This window comes from Podarcis muralis, chromosome 8 (assembly GCF_964188315.1).
Source record: "Podarcis muralis chromosome 8, rPodMur119.hap1.1, whole genome shotgun sequence".
Lineage (NCBI taxonomy): Eukaryota > Metazoa > Chordata > Lepidosauria > Squamata > Lacertidae > Podarcis > Podarcis muralis.
This window is the reverse complement of record NC_135662.1, coordinates 30,606,439-30,619,717: the sequence shown is the minus strand read 5'-3', so window position 1 is coordinate 30,619,717 and position 13,279 is coordinate 30,606,439.

Genomic DNA, 13,279 nt, shown 5'->3' with positions numbered 1-13,279 from the left:
TTACCCTTAGGCCAATTGGAAAATAGAATGTTTTAATCAAGTTTTAAAAACCATTTGCAAGGTTCTGACCTTGAAGGAAAGCCCTGGAAATAATTTGCTATAGATACTTTTGCAGAACTATCAAGCAAGACAGTATGTCTGAAACCAGATGTGTTTGGCAAGACTCTTGTATGAGAGATACAAAAGAGAAAATCAGAGAGCAGTGCTGGGTATTTTTGAAGGAGACATCCCTAAAGAAACAGACTAATCTTGAATATTACACAGAAGTTGATGCAATAATACTGAACATCTTCTGGATATGCAGTATGAACTGTTCTAGCCGTGTCAGTTATAAGAATAAGGACAAGTTCAGGATCCTGTCATGTTTCTCACAGTTCCTCACCTACTTCCAGGAAGCCCCCCAAACAGGTCTTGAATGTAATATCCAATTCTGAATGTTAACCCACACAAACGTCAGCAACTGCCATTCAGAACACACTGTCTCTGAACATGGAGTTTCTATTTCAGTCCTCTCCAGACTCACGCCTTCCAGGTGTTGTTGAACGCCAGCTCCCATCATCTCTAGCCAGCATGGCCAATGGCCAATGATGACGGGATCCGAAATTCATCAACTTCTGGAGGGCCCCAAGTATTGGGAAGCCTGTTCTATTTAATAATAATTGCTGTTGAAAGACTTATCCTGATTGCATGGTTGCTCAGATAGAGGCAATATTTTTATTTATTTATTTATTGTATACGCTTGGCCTGTCCTAAAATCTAAACACTTGCTCCTGTCACAATTCTATCATTTCATCTGTATATTTAAAGCCCTCAGCTCCACCATCTTAGTCAACCTGATAACACTATTCTGAAGATAAAAAATTGTCCAGTAGCACCTTATAGGCCAACTAAGTTTGTTGTGGTTTTTAATACCAGTATAAGCTTTTGTGTGCATGTTTGAAATTTTATTGTGTTCTCAGATCTGTTGGAAGCCACCCAGAGTGGCTGGGGCAACCCAGTCAGGTGGGCAGGATACAATTATTTTATTTTATTTTATTTTATTATTTTATTTTATTTTATTATTTTATTTTATTTTATTTTATTTTGTTGTTCTTATATTAAATTCAATACGGCTAGTATTGGCAAAACCTATTTGGTGTTTCACAACTTTCTGACTAGTTGAAGGACCTTAGCCAGACCTAGCAGAGTACATGCAGAATCCACGGAAGCAATTGGCAACTTGGCTGCAAACAGGATAGACGAAGCAGGAACCAGGAACTTGTAGTTAGGTGTTTATTAAATACAGTGGACTATTTACAGGAACAGAACACAGATCTTTTGCTAGCTCTCTCTGACACAACTCACAACTCCTACACTGACACACGGAACACTGAACTCCAGAACTAACACATTCCAGTTAGTAGGCCATTAATTAGTAGGCCATTAATTATCACTCCCTTGAGAGAGCTTGACCAATCAGGGAGCTGTCTCCATGTCTCTGTTATCACCAGGCAGACTTACTCCTTCAGATTGCCTTCTGGCTCTCTGCCAAACCTTAATTGACTCTGTGTGAGTAGCTGCACATATTCAGATTCCCAACAGCTAGAGCATTTCATACTGCATATCCAGAAGATGTTCAGTATTATTGTATCAACTTCTGTGTAATATTCGAGATTATTCTGTTTCTTTAGGGATGTCTCTTTAAAAAATACCCAGAACTGCTCTCTGATTTTCTCTTTTGTATCTCTCATACAAGAGTCTTGCCAAATGCATCTGGTTTCAGAGATAGACGAGGGAGGACGAAAGCACTATCTCCACTCACCCTTAACACTTCCATGAGCTGGAGGAATAACCCCTGCTGTGGGAAGCCTTTTACATTGGGGCATAATAAGCTGGCTTACACTGTGTCAAAACCTTGGTCCATGTAGCTCAGTATTGCTTACACTGACTGGCTCTCAGGCAGCGACTCTCCTAGCCCTACCTGAGGGATGCAGGACATTGAACATGAGATCTTCTGCATGCAAAGCAGATGCTGCCCAACTGGTCCTGCCCCAGTGTAGATCCTGCTTATCTTATGTTCTGAATTGCATGGGGAGCCTACACTCCCTACTTCAAGTTATCCCTTAATCTCATGGAAGGTGAGAGCTAGTGTGCTCATCCTGACTCTTCACTAACATAGCCTTAACGTGAACCCCCTCAACGGCTATTTTTTTCAGCTGGAACTCACAGGAGCTCATTTCCAGCACCTCTTAGGTGGGCGCCATTGCCATTCTGAGAGAACAAGGGAGGCATTCATGGTGAATTCTGGCACCTCTTTTTCTATAAAAATAGCATGCCCCTAAATATCTCTGTAATTGATATCTTTTAAACTCACCAAAAGTTTACTTAGTTGAGAGTGCTCAGAGAGGTTGATTTAACTTTTCCTTTGTGCTAGTAAAGGTAAAGGTAAAGGGACCCCTGAACATTAGGGCCAGTCGTGGCCGACTCTGGGGTTGCGGCGCTCATCTCACTTTATTGGCCAAGGGAGCCGGCGTACATGCCGGTCACGTAGCCAGCATGACTAAGCCGCTTCTGGCGAACCAGAGCAGTGCATGGAAATACCATTTACCTTCCCGCCGGAGCAATACCTGTTTATCTACTTGCACTTTGATGTGCTTTCAAACTGCAAGGTTGGCAGAAGCAGGGACCGAGCAACAGGAGCTCACCCCCTCGCAGGGATTCGAACCGCTGACCTTCTGATCGGCAAGTCCTAGGCTCTGTGGTTTAACCCACAGCACCACCCTGTTAAAGTCATCCCCTGCGGCAGTTTCCAAGCATGTAATCTAATTTACCTGTCGTTGTCTATAGGCTTTGGGTGGTGTCTCTTTGTCTTTCTTGATTGCAGGGTGCTTTTTACAACTGCCCTATTTACTATTGTAGGCGAAGGCATTAAAAATCCCAGCACATCTTCCTTGCCCTCCCCCGGCCCAGCTATCTATGGTAGGACAGTCACTGGCTTCTCTGCAGTTTCTGTATTTGGCTTTGCAGCTACAGCTGGGTTCGCAGGAACTGCCTGTGGAGTTGATAAGAAATCTGCTGATGAGCTACCTTTTCCTGAGTGCAATTTTCCTGTGAATGACTGTTGATTGGGAGGCATTTCCTTTCCTTTTTATTTTCAAGACAAAGGTCTTCTGCAAGTGTCTCCTTAGATCTATCTGCCAGCCACTCTGTATTTAGGAGGAAGGTACATTTCCCTAATATGCACGCTGCTTTGATATGCAAATGGAACTTTGTTGCCCTCTCCAGCAACCCTTCTCCATATGGATGATCCCCATGCCCCAACCCCAATACAGTAAGTTTGTTCTGGAACTAGGTAAAAAATATACAGATTCAGTCCACATATCTGAATATCTGTAAATCATACTGATTGTTTCCCAAAGCAAAGGATCTGCTTTAGTTAGGCGTTCATGAATGTAAAGAACATATTCATGTCAGGATATAACATAAAAGAATATCTTGCATGCATGTAAGCATAACAAGCATTGCTCATCTTCAATCATGGTTGTCTGCATCCTTGTCAATCCAATGGTTGTCAATCCATAATGTCTTGGATCCTAAGATAAGTTTTCAGATATTCACAGAAAGAAAATTCTCGTCCCTTCCTTCCCCTTGCAGCCAACTCTGCCCCCTGCCTCCCGAAACCCATTCTCTGGAGTGTCAGGTACTCTTCTGAAAAATGTAGGATGAGGTGTAAGTGAGAGCTGCCAAGACAGAAGGAAATGGTACAAACTTGGGAGGACCTTTGCACAATTTGACGCCTTTCCCCTCTATCATGTCCCATCCCAAATTGTTCAGAAGCACACATACACATACACTTGGGTAGGGGAGGGGGGATCAGAGGTCAAGAAACCTTCCTTCTGTGAACTTCTTTTTACACATTAACCTTAAGGTCCAATATTGTTACCATGATGATTTGGTGGGAAATACTGGGTGGACGACACCCTGAACAAGGACTTCTGCTTACGCAATGAGACTCCCTCTCTTACCCACCCCCCACCCCCCGTCGCTCCCTGAAATTGACTTGGGAGAATTCCCAGGACAGTGTGCAGAGGGGGGGAGAAGGGGATCATTCTGTCTTGCAAGCTAAAGATTCTTCCCACTATTTGGTAGGTTAGCTTCCAATATTTGACTCTGCTGTTTCATAGGCGAGTCTTGACACATGAAACAAACATTAAGAATTAAGCCCCAGTAGGATATTTTAGTGTGTGTTTTATTTTTATTCTTTTATTAACCACAACCATTGATATTTTATGTTCAGAAAACAACCCACTGAAGTTACTGACGAGATGAAAAACTTCTCTTTTTCTAGCAGCAGAATAGAAGGTGGTAACATTATGCATTCTACATACACATGAAGAGTGATGTCTGCACCTGGGAATTAATTTAGCAACATAATAACTAAAACTGTATATAATTGCAATCCACATTCCACCTGCCTCTTATGTAAACACCTGTGGCGGTCTGGATTTGTCCTTTGCATTGATGCGGAGAAGCTGTTCACATGCAGCACAGGTGCAGCTGCTATTTATTAGCAAATCAAGTCCATTACAGTTTCAAGAGGGGCACTCTTGACCAACGGCAGGATATAAACTGGGGAAAGCTTTCATTCATAAATCTTTATGGAAGCTGAATGATGAAAATGTGGTTTTCTGGGCATTGCTGGACTACAACTCCCATCTTCTATAATCATTAACCATACTGGCTGGGACTGATCGGAATTGAAATCTAGCAGCATCTGAGGTGTCACGGGTTAGCTACCTCTGTTTTGTAGATTTCCCTATTCCAGCCACCCCCAAAACAGATTTTTCTGTGAAATGAGTACAATTCCAGTCATGGGTAAAGTTTAAACCTAAACAGGCAGGTATTTATTTACATAGTCATTTGGAATTATAATTGTTGTTGTTGTTTTATTTATACCCCACCCATCTGGTTGGGTTTTCCCAGTGACTTTGGGTGGCTTTCAATACATATAAAAACAGTAAAACATCAAACGCTAAATATTTGCACCCTGTCTTCCTATTTTTGGTGGGAGGGAAGAAACCATAAGGTGGCCTCCAAACAGAATGGATAAGATAAAATGTCATCATAACGTTAGCAATTCCAAATACAAACTCAATAAAAGCAGCAGATCAATAAAACCAGCATAAAACAACAATAACATTACTGTAAAACCATACAGCAGATAAAATTCAGTAGCTGCAGTAAAAAAATCATAAACAATCATTAAAGGCATCAGCACATAAAATAGTTTTAACTTGGTGTTTGAAGCCTAATAAGGCTGGTATCAGCAAATGTCCCCAGGGAAAACGTGGCATAGCTGGGACTCCTTCAGAGAAAAGGCACTCTCCTCATTCACATCTGACAACATTCAAGGTTTGGGGAACTTGGAAAAGGGCCTTCGAGGCTGATCTTGAAAACTTAACAGGTTCCTAGATTTCCTTCCTATTCATTCTTACCTGTAGCTGAATCTCTGTGTGGGTAGTTGTGTTGGGTTTAATTTGTTCATGGACACTCAGTGGTTTTTCTGGGGAAAGTTCATCTTTGGATGTTGTTGTTCACGGGTGAAAGCTTTCCCCAGGCTTTATTTACTAGTGATTCATTAAGACTATCACAAGCTGACCAGCGACTTGGTTGTGCGGTGAAGTACAGTGGATGCTCAAGTTGCGAACGTGATCCATGCGGGATGCACGTTCGCAACCCACAGCGTTCGCAACCCGCAGCGGCATGTCTGCGCACGTGCGGGTTCGGATTCGGCGCTTCTGCACAGGCACGACCCCCAAACCCGGAATTAACCCGTTCTGGTACTTCCGGGTTTCGGCGGGTCCGTAACCCGAAAAAACACAACCTGGAGTGTCTGTAACCTGAGGTATGGCTGTACAGTGGTACCTCGGGTTACATACGCTTTAGGTTACAGACTCCGCTAACCCAGAAATAGTACCTCGGGTTAAGAACTTTGCTTCAGGATGAGAATAGAAATCGTGCAGCAGCAGCGCAGCAGCAGCGGGAGGCCCATTAGCTAAAGTGGTGCTTCAGGTTAAGAACAGTTTCAGGTTAAAAACAGATCTCCGGAACGAATTAAGTACTTAACCCGAGGTACCACTGTAATCCAAAGATCACTAGAACTGAGCCAAAATTTCAGAGAAGACGTTTTCCTGAAAATGTTGAGGTTTTCTCTCTCTTTGCAACAGCTTCAATCATTGGTGGGTCAGTTCAGCTGCATCTGGGACCACAAAGAATCTACAGAGCTGTCAGGAGCTTGAGGAGAGTCAGGGTTGTGCAGAGGTACAAATTGAATGGACTGGTACTTCCATACAAGCAGAGATGGAGGAGAAAGTCAATTGACCCACATTTTAATGTGAAACAATATAACAATGAGTTGAAACACATCTATCAGCTGGATACACACATCTCCAAATTTTACAATACAGTTTTGGTTTTTTAAAAATGCATATTTTAGGGGATGGTGCATTGTAAACCATACAAAATTATGCCGCTTAGAGGAAGAATGCAAATGACATGTCTATATAATTCATACAAAATGTGATAAAAGGTAAAGGTAAAGGTACCCCTGCCCGTACGGGCCAGTCTTGACAGACTCTAGGGTTGTGCGCCCATCTCACTCAAGAGGCCGAGGGCCAGCGCTGTCCGGAGACACTTCCGGGTCACGTGGCCAGCGTGACAAAGCTGCATCTGGCGAGCCAGCGCAGCACACGGAAACGCCGTTTACCTTCCCGCTAGTAAGCGGTCCCTATTTATCTACTTGCACCCGGGGGTGCTTTCGAACTGCTAGGTTGGCAGGCGCTGGGACCGAGCAACGGGAGCGCACCCCGCCGCGGGGATTCGAACCGCCGACCTTTTGATCGGCAAGCCCTAGGCGCTGAGGCTTTTACCCACAGCGCCACCCGTGTCCTTACAAAATGTGATATATGTCTTTAAATCTGCCAAAAAGTGGTGGAACAGACTTATGGTTGAGCACACACGAAACAAAAGTAGGCTGATGCACCCAACCCAATGTAGCAGGTGGGTCACTGGCTGCTGTGATCTTCATGATTGCTCCTCCCATGGGGAATTACTTGGGGTTTATGAAGCGTTGACCTAGTCAAACATGCATTGTGTCTTGCACATTCTCCCACATGAAAATGTTTGTGTGGAGCACCTTACAATGTGTTAGATCCTAGCTTCAGTTTGAACAAACTCTCCCCCTAGCTAGTACGTAGCATTTTGCCCTGCATGCTGATTGAGGAGGAATCCAGCAGGATACTACTTCAGGATGCCAATAATGACTACACAGTCTACACGGGAAAATTACATCCTAGAGCTAAGCCTTCCCCAGCTTGGTGCCTTCCAGGTATTCCTGAATCACAAGTCCTATTGTCCCTTACCAAGATGTCTGGGACTGATGGGAGTTGTCGCCCACAACTTCTGGAAGACACTAGGTTGGAGGAGGCAGGTCTAAATAGAAGTGCTCTTGTGCTCAGGTTCTGCTTGCAGGTTTCCCACAGTCATCTGGTTGGCCACTGTGAGAACAGGATGCTTGACTAGGTCATTGGTCTAATCCTGCAGGGTCTTATGTTCTCTTTCTCTCTTTCTCAAAATCATTTCCACCTCTCTCTCTCTCTCCCTCTCTCTCTCGTGGGAGGTTGTGAGGATCTTAACTTAGAATGTAAGAAGTGGGAGTTCTTCAGTACATAATATACAAATCATCTCTCTAAGTTATAGCATGCCCTTTGGTAAGTCAAAGAACTAGGCTGCTGTCATGAAAGAATCATTTTATATCTAATGGGTGACACTGGAAAAAATAGCACCCCATAACCAGCAGGATAGGGGCTATGTCTTACGAGTGTGGAGCTGTGTTATCCTATTAATGTATTATGCCACAGTAGCATATGAGAATTTATGATAAATTGCAAAACAGCCACGGCCTTTGAACTCCAGATGCGGGCTCTTTCTTTTTATGGGTTGTGGGAAATCTTGGGATTGTGACTGGAATAACCACAGGGGAAAAAACCCACATGTGTCTCCTTCATTTACAACTGAAATGCAAATCTGAGCTTTCACTGCTAGCTGTGTAAAAATAGCACATAGATATTCCCTTAAGTTCAGGACACAGCGTTCTTTTTCATGTCATTTTAAAGACAAAAAAAAAAAAAGACAAAGGCAAAAGAAAACAGTTTTGAAAGAAAGAAAGAAAACCCAACAACTACATTCTTTAAAAATTTAAAAGAGGACTCTAGCATTCTCTCTGTGTGTTGTGTGTTTAAAAATTTGAGAATGCTGCCTGTTAAAAAGAGAGCAGAAAAGAACGGGGGGGGGGGAGAAAAGAGAGAGAAAGGAATGGGAGGCAAGGCTTTTGTGCTTTCTTGAACACATACAGGGGCAAAACAGGAATCAAAATATTTGGTAATTAATATGAAAGATATCTGGCTCCTGGCATTTTCTTTGTGTTGCATTTTTTTTTTTTAAGATGTAGGGAAATAGTTTTAGAAATAAATCGCTACAGGCTTTTGTTCAAACTGATATTATGTAGATTGCTGCAGAACTGAATGTCCAGCAGCTGTATTAAAAGGGGAGAGAGAGAAATGTAGTCATTTTGGCATGAGCTTTATATGCATAGCATTATTTTACAGCAAGCACTTGCATGCAGGCAGCCAAACACCACACACCGCTCTCATGACTAGCCTTAGAAAAATGTAAGAATTGGTTTACTATTTTCTGCTCTGCATTCTCTGTGTTGTTCCCTCTCCCCTTGCCTCCCTCCTCCCTCCTTTTTTATAGGCCAGCTCATTTCTTCAGCACTGTGAAATACCTTAAAAGGTAACGTAGCATTCTGACTCGGGCAATAATTTATTACACCAGTTAATCTTGTAAAATTGCCCTCTGGATGTAATAATTTGTTATTCTTTTATTAGGCCTTCTTCTGCATACCATGTTTATCATAAAGATGTCACCATTGTGATGCCTGGCAACCAGTACAATTTTCTGGAGGTGTTTGCATACATTTTCCTGAGGGAGAGATCCGCTCCGTCCCTGCTTGGGAGAGCTGTCAGTGTATTCTGATGTATGAGGGATAAAAGGAGCCCCTGCTGCAGACTCCAATAAGCTGAAGTCACAGGCCTGAAAGCAGTGACTTGGGCATCACTATCCTGAGTTAGAAAATGTGTCAATTATCAGATGGACTGCCTAAGGGGATCGCCTGGGTCCAGGTCATAAAACCATCAGGACTGAGGGGGGAAGAATTGATGAGGAAGTAAGTTGAATTAATTGATAACAAGTAGGATTCTGTGTGAAATATTCAGTATAAGCAGCAGCTCGACATTCTCTCTCAGAGGCTTTATTTCTTTCAACACGTATTAAAAAAAATAATCCTATGCAAAATAGCATTCTCCTTCTTATCACTCCCCCACCCTCCACAACCCCATCCCCATGCAAGACATGAACCGTTCTTTGACATTTTAGTCATTTCCTCAAAATTGGTTGTCGTCGGGCTAGTCGGGGAAAGAGTCCGGGTGAAAATGGAATCATGCTAATATTTTACAGCTATTTGCCTATTATTGCAGTTCTTAATATACTGTGCAACTGTTTGTGTGTGCAAATGCAGTGGGGACCACTTAAGCGTGTAGCCTGAGGCTTGATTCATAAAAGCTTTATATGCCATTTATGTAGGTTTCTGTGGAGTTTACTCAGAAAAGGGAAGGGATACATATTTTCATTGTTGAGTGTATTCCTGTGTTGTCTTTGCCACGTACATACAGATCCAGCTCTTAGCCTAGCAGAAATAGAGGAGATCTCAAGAGAGCTTTGATTAGGTTAAGATGGATAATAATTGTAATAATACATTGTTTTTATAATTTAGCAGCAGAATAAAGGACATGCAGCTTCTACATGTCTCAACAGGCTTGCCTACCTCGAAACATTTTAAGGAGGTGTTGAAAATAATATAGCAAAGGAGCCGCCTTGATGTGAATAGTTAGGGAGTTTCAAAGTGCAGGTGCTGCCACACTAAAAGACTGGGGTTTTTTGGGAGGGGGGGAGAAGTGTAGAATATTATGTGGTACCTGTAACTGTGCCAGTTCTGCAGATCGAAGCAGTCAAGTAGGCATATATGAGGTAACGTGATTCCACAAGTAAACAGGCTCCAAGCCGTTAAGGACTTTATATACCAAAAGCAACACACTGAACTTGGCCCGGTAGCATATTTAGGATTGCAGCCTCAACAACATAGCTGCCTGACTAAAAGCAAGCTAACTGGGATGTAATCCACAAGATGCTAGTACAAAGTTTACTCTTACTCTCACTCTCTTTTTTTTACTTAAAGAATTTGATATGAATTGTCTAAGCCACAATCACAATGTAATAACTGGTAAATATGGTTGCTATTTTATAAAATATCAGTTTCTTTGACTTAAATTTACAGGAATTCTTTGAATTTTCTATCAGGGACTAAATTTATAATGGAAAATGATGTTTGATGGTGTTTAAATGCAAAGTGTGTCACTTTATAAAGCATGGGGCTCTTTTAAGTTGGGGTTTTTTTTGCTTTTTTTTTTACTTCTTGACATGTGTCACAATTTGGAATTCTGCTCTCATGGGATAAATGCCAGATTACATGGTGTAGTATTTTTATCCTCTGTACTTTCACTGTAGAAGCATACAACATCAAAGAAGAAGCAGATCACTCACATCAGCAGAAAATGGAATAGGACTATAATATGCTTGCTTTGATCTTTCCTTCTAATAATTATCTTGGCTACATGCATACATTGAAAGTAAGATTTGAATTAATAAGGCCAAGAGACCCCAGCAAATGTAAGAAGGATCTTTGAATACTAACACGGACCATCTTTAACAAGATAAACTGCAATTGAGCTTACAAACTTGCAGATTGTTCTTTTAAAGGCAGTAATCTTGAAATGTCATTCTTCCATGAACTTCTTGGTTACTGTGTTCAGTAAATGCAATCTATGTGTATAGGAAATTGTTGCTTCAAAGTCCACCTGTAGTAAAAGGGAGTATTTAGCTAGCATTCGTTTGATTTAGCTATGATCACTCAGTAGAAATTCCATATCAAGAAGCACTATACCTCAGAATACCTGGCTGCTTGTGTGCTTCCCTGAGGCATTTTTGGAAATGGTACGCTGGCTGGATGAAATGGACCATTGGTCTTGATCCAACAGAGCCCTTTTTATAACTTCATATAGATTTTCAAGAAGGGTAGCTTTAGGTTGGGAAAAAAAGTATTACATCTCTTTTTAAAGATGTAATCACTTTGCACTCTGTTCTATCATTCAAACCTATTCTGATATTACCCTAAGAAAGATATTGCTTTTGAGATGAAAAGTAAATCAAACGATCCCCATCTGTGTAAGATTTATATGCAAAGGGGGGAAAACATATTGCATTCTGAGCTCATTCCCCCCCCCCCCCGGCTTTATGGTGCTTATTGCTATATTGTGTTGTTCAGGCAATCAAATCTTTACCCCTTATGCACATAGAAATGAAAATATAAACAAGGTGGACATGTCTGAAAACATCACATGATTAATACAGCCTAGAATAGAAAAGTGTAGGGTGGTATATTAGTCTCAGGGTAGGAACATTTATTATCCTTTTGTTTCATAACTGGTCGTCATCTTTACAGGCCAGTTGTATCATGAAGATTGCTAGAAAATCTGGAAATTATTCTGTGATAAGCTGCAGTGATACATTGTTGGCTCTATCATAATAAGATCACTCGGGGGGGGGGGGGACTGTACATAAGAGAAATGTGCAATCCACTAGCCAGATTGACTCAGAAGACAGCATGAATTAAAGAAGTGTCTTCTCTTAATACAATGAATGCAAGTCTTTTTTTAAAAAAAAAAAAAAAAACCCTGAACAGGCCCTCCCTATCAAAACAGCAGATGCTGCCATTTCCCTTAGTATTCCAGCCAAAGGTTAAGAAATGCTCCTTTAATATGAGGTTACCAGGGAATGAATGTAACAGACCCAGCATGCAGAAAGAGCTTTGAAAAAATGCTCTCCACATTGACAAGAAGCTCTCTCTCTTTAATCTTCTGAACTTACCTGTCAGTGGACAGGGAGTTGTAAGAGAGAAAGGGTTGAATCAGAGAGAAAGCTAGAAACAGCTTTGTTAAGTAGTCTTCACTTCTAATTGAAGCAAAAGGTAGAACTAAACACTCCATGCATTTCAGCGTTTGACCAGACAAGAGGAGCCAAAGGAAGAATGTTTGGGCAGCGGTGGGGGAGGTTGTGCAGGTGTACAAGCAGCAGCAGAAATAGTCTGACAAAGAACACATGTTGTACTAAAAGTCTGATATTTACAGAGACATAAAAATGTGCCTCGGCAATCCTAATTGGCCTTCTGCCCTGTTTTTCAAATGCTCACAGTAGCTTACAGACTTGCCAACCCAAATTCAAACTCTGGAGGGATTTCCTCCCCTCAACCCCTGGCTAGTCAAGTTCCTTATAGCCGTAAGTGAAGAAGAATAAGGTCACTGGAGTTAAAGTCCTTGACTGGGATATCTTCTCATATAAGCAGCAGCAGCAACAACACACGCAATTTCAATCCAGTTGTTGTTGCACATTCACTTTTTCTTGCTAAACAGCATCCAGCAGGGGTAGGCACACATTTAGGTTCTCGCCAAGTACAGTGGTACCTCGGGTTAAGTACTTAATTTGTTCCGGAGGTCCGTTCTTAACCTGAAACTGTTCTTAACCTGAAACACCACTTTAGCTAATGGGGCCTCCTGCTGCTGCCGTGCCGCTGGAGCACGATTTCTGTTCTCATCCTGAAGCAAAGTTCTTAACCCGAGGTAATATTTCTGGGTTAGCAGAGTCTGTAACCTGAAGCGTATGTAACCCGAGGTACCACTTTGCTTCAACAAAGATAACAGAATGAGGTAAGGGGTGATTTAGGGTTGCTATGTATCAGACTGGAAAGTTTACTTGCACCATTTGGCTTTAGGAGGTAATTGGTCTTAAGTGAACCTTCTGCAAAGTAGAATTTAAAAGTCCCATATTTCTGCACAGCTCCTCTGAATTACTGCATTACCATTATCAGGAGGCAATGTAAGACAGGCAAAAAGAAAAAAGCTGGGAATCAGAAAAGGCTTCTACTCAAACTTACGCAAACTTCAGTAATATCAAATACACTGGGAATTAAGGTAAAGGTAAAGGTACCCCTGCCCGTAGGGGCCAGTCTTGCCAGACTCTAGGGTTGTGCGCTCATCTCACTCTATAGGCCAGCGCTGTCCGCAGACAT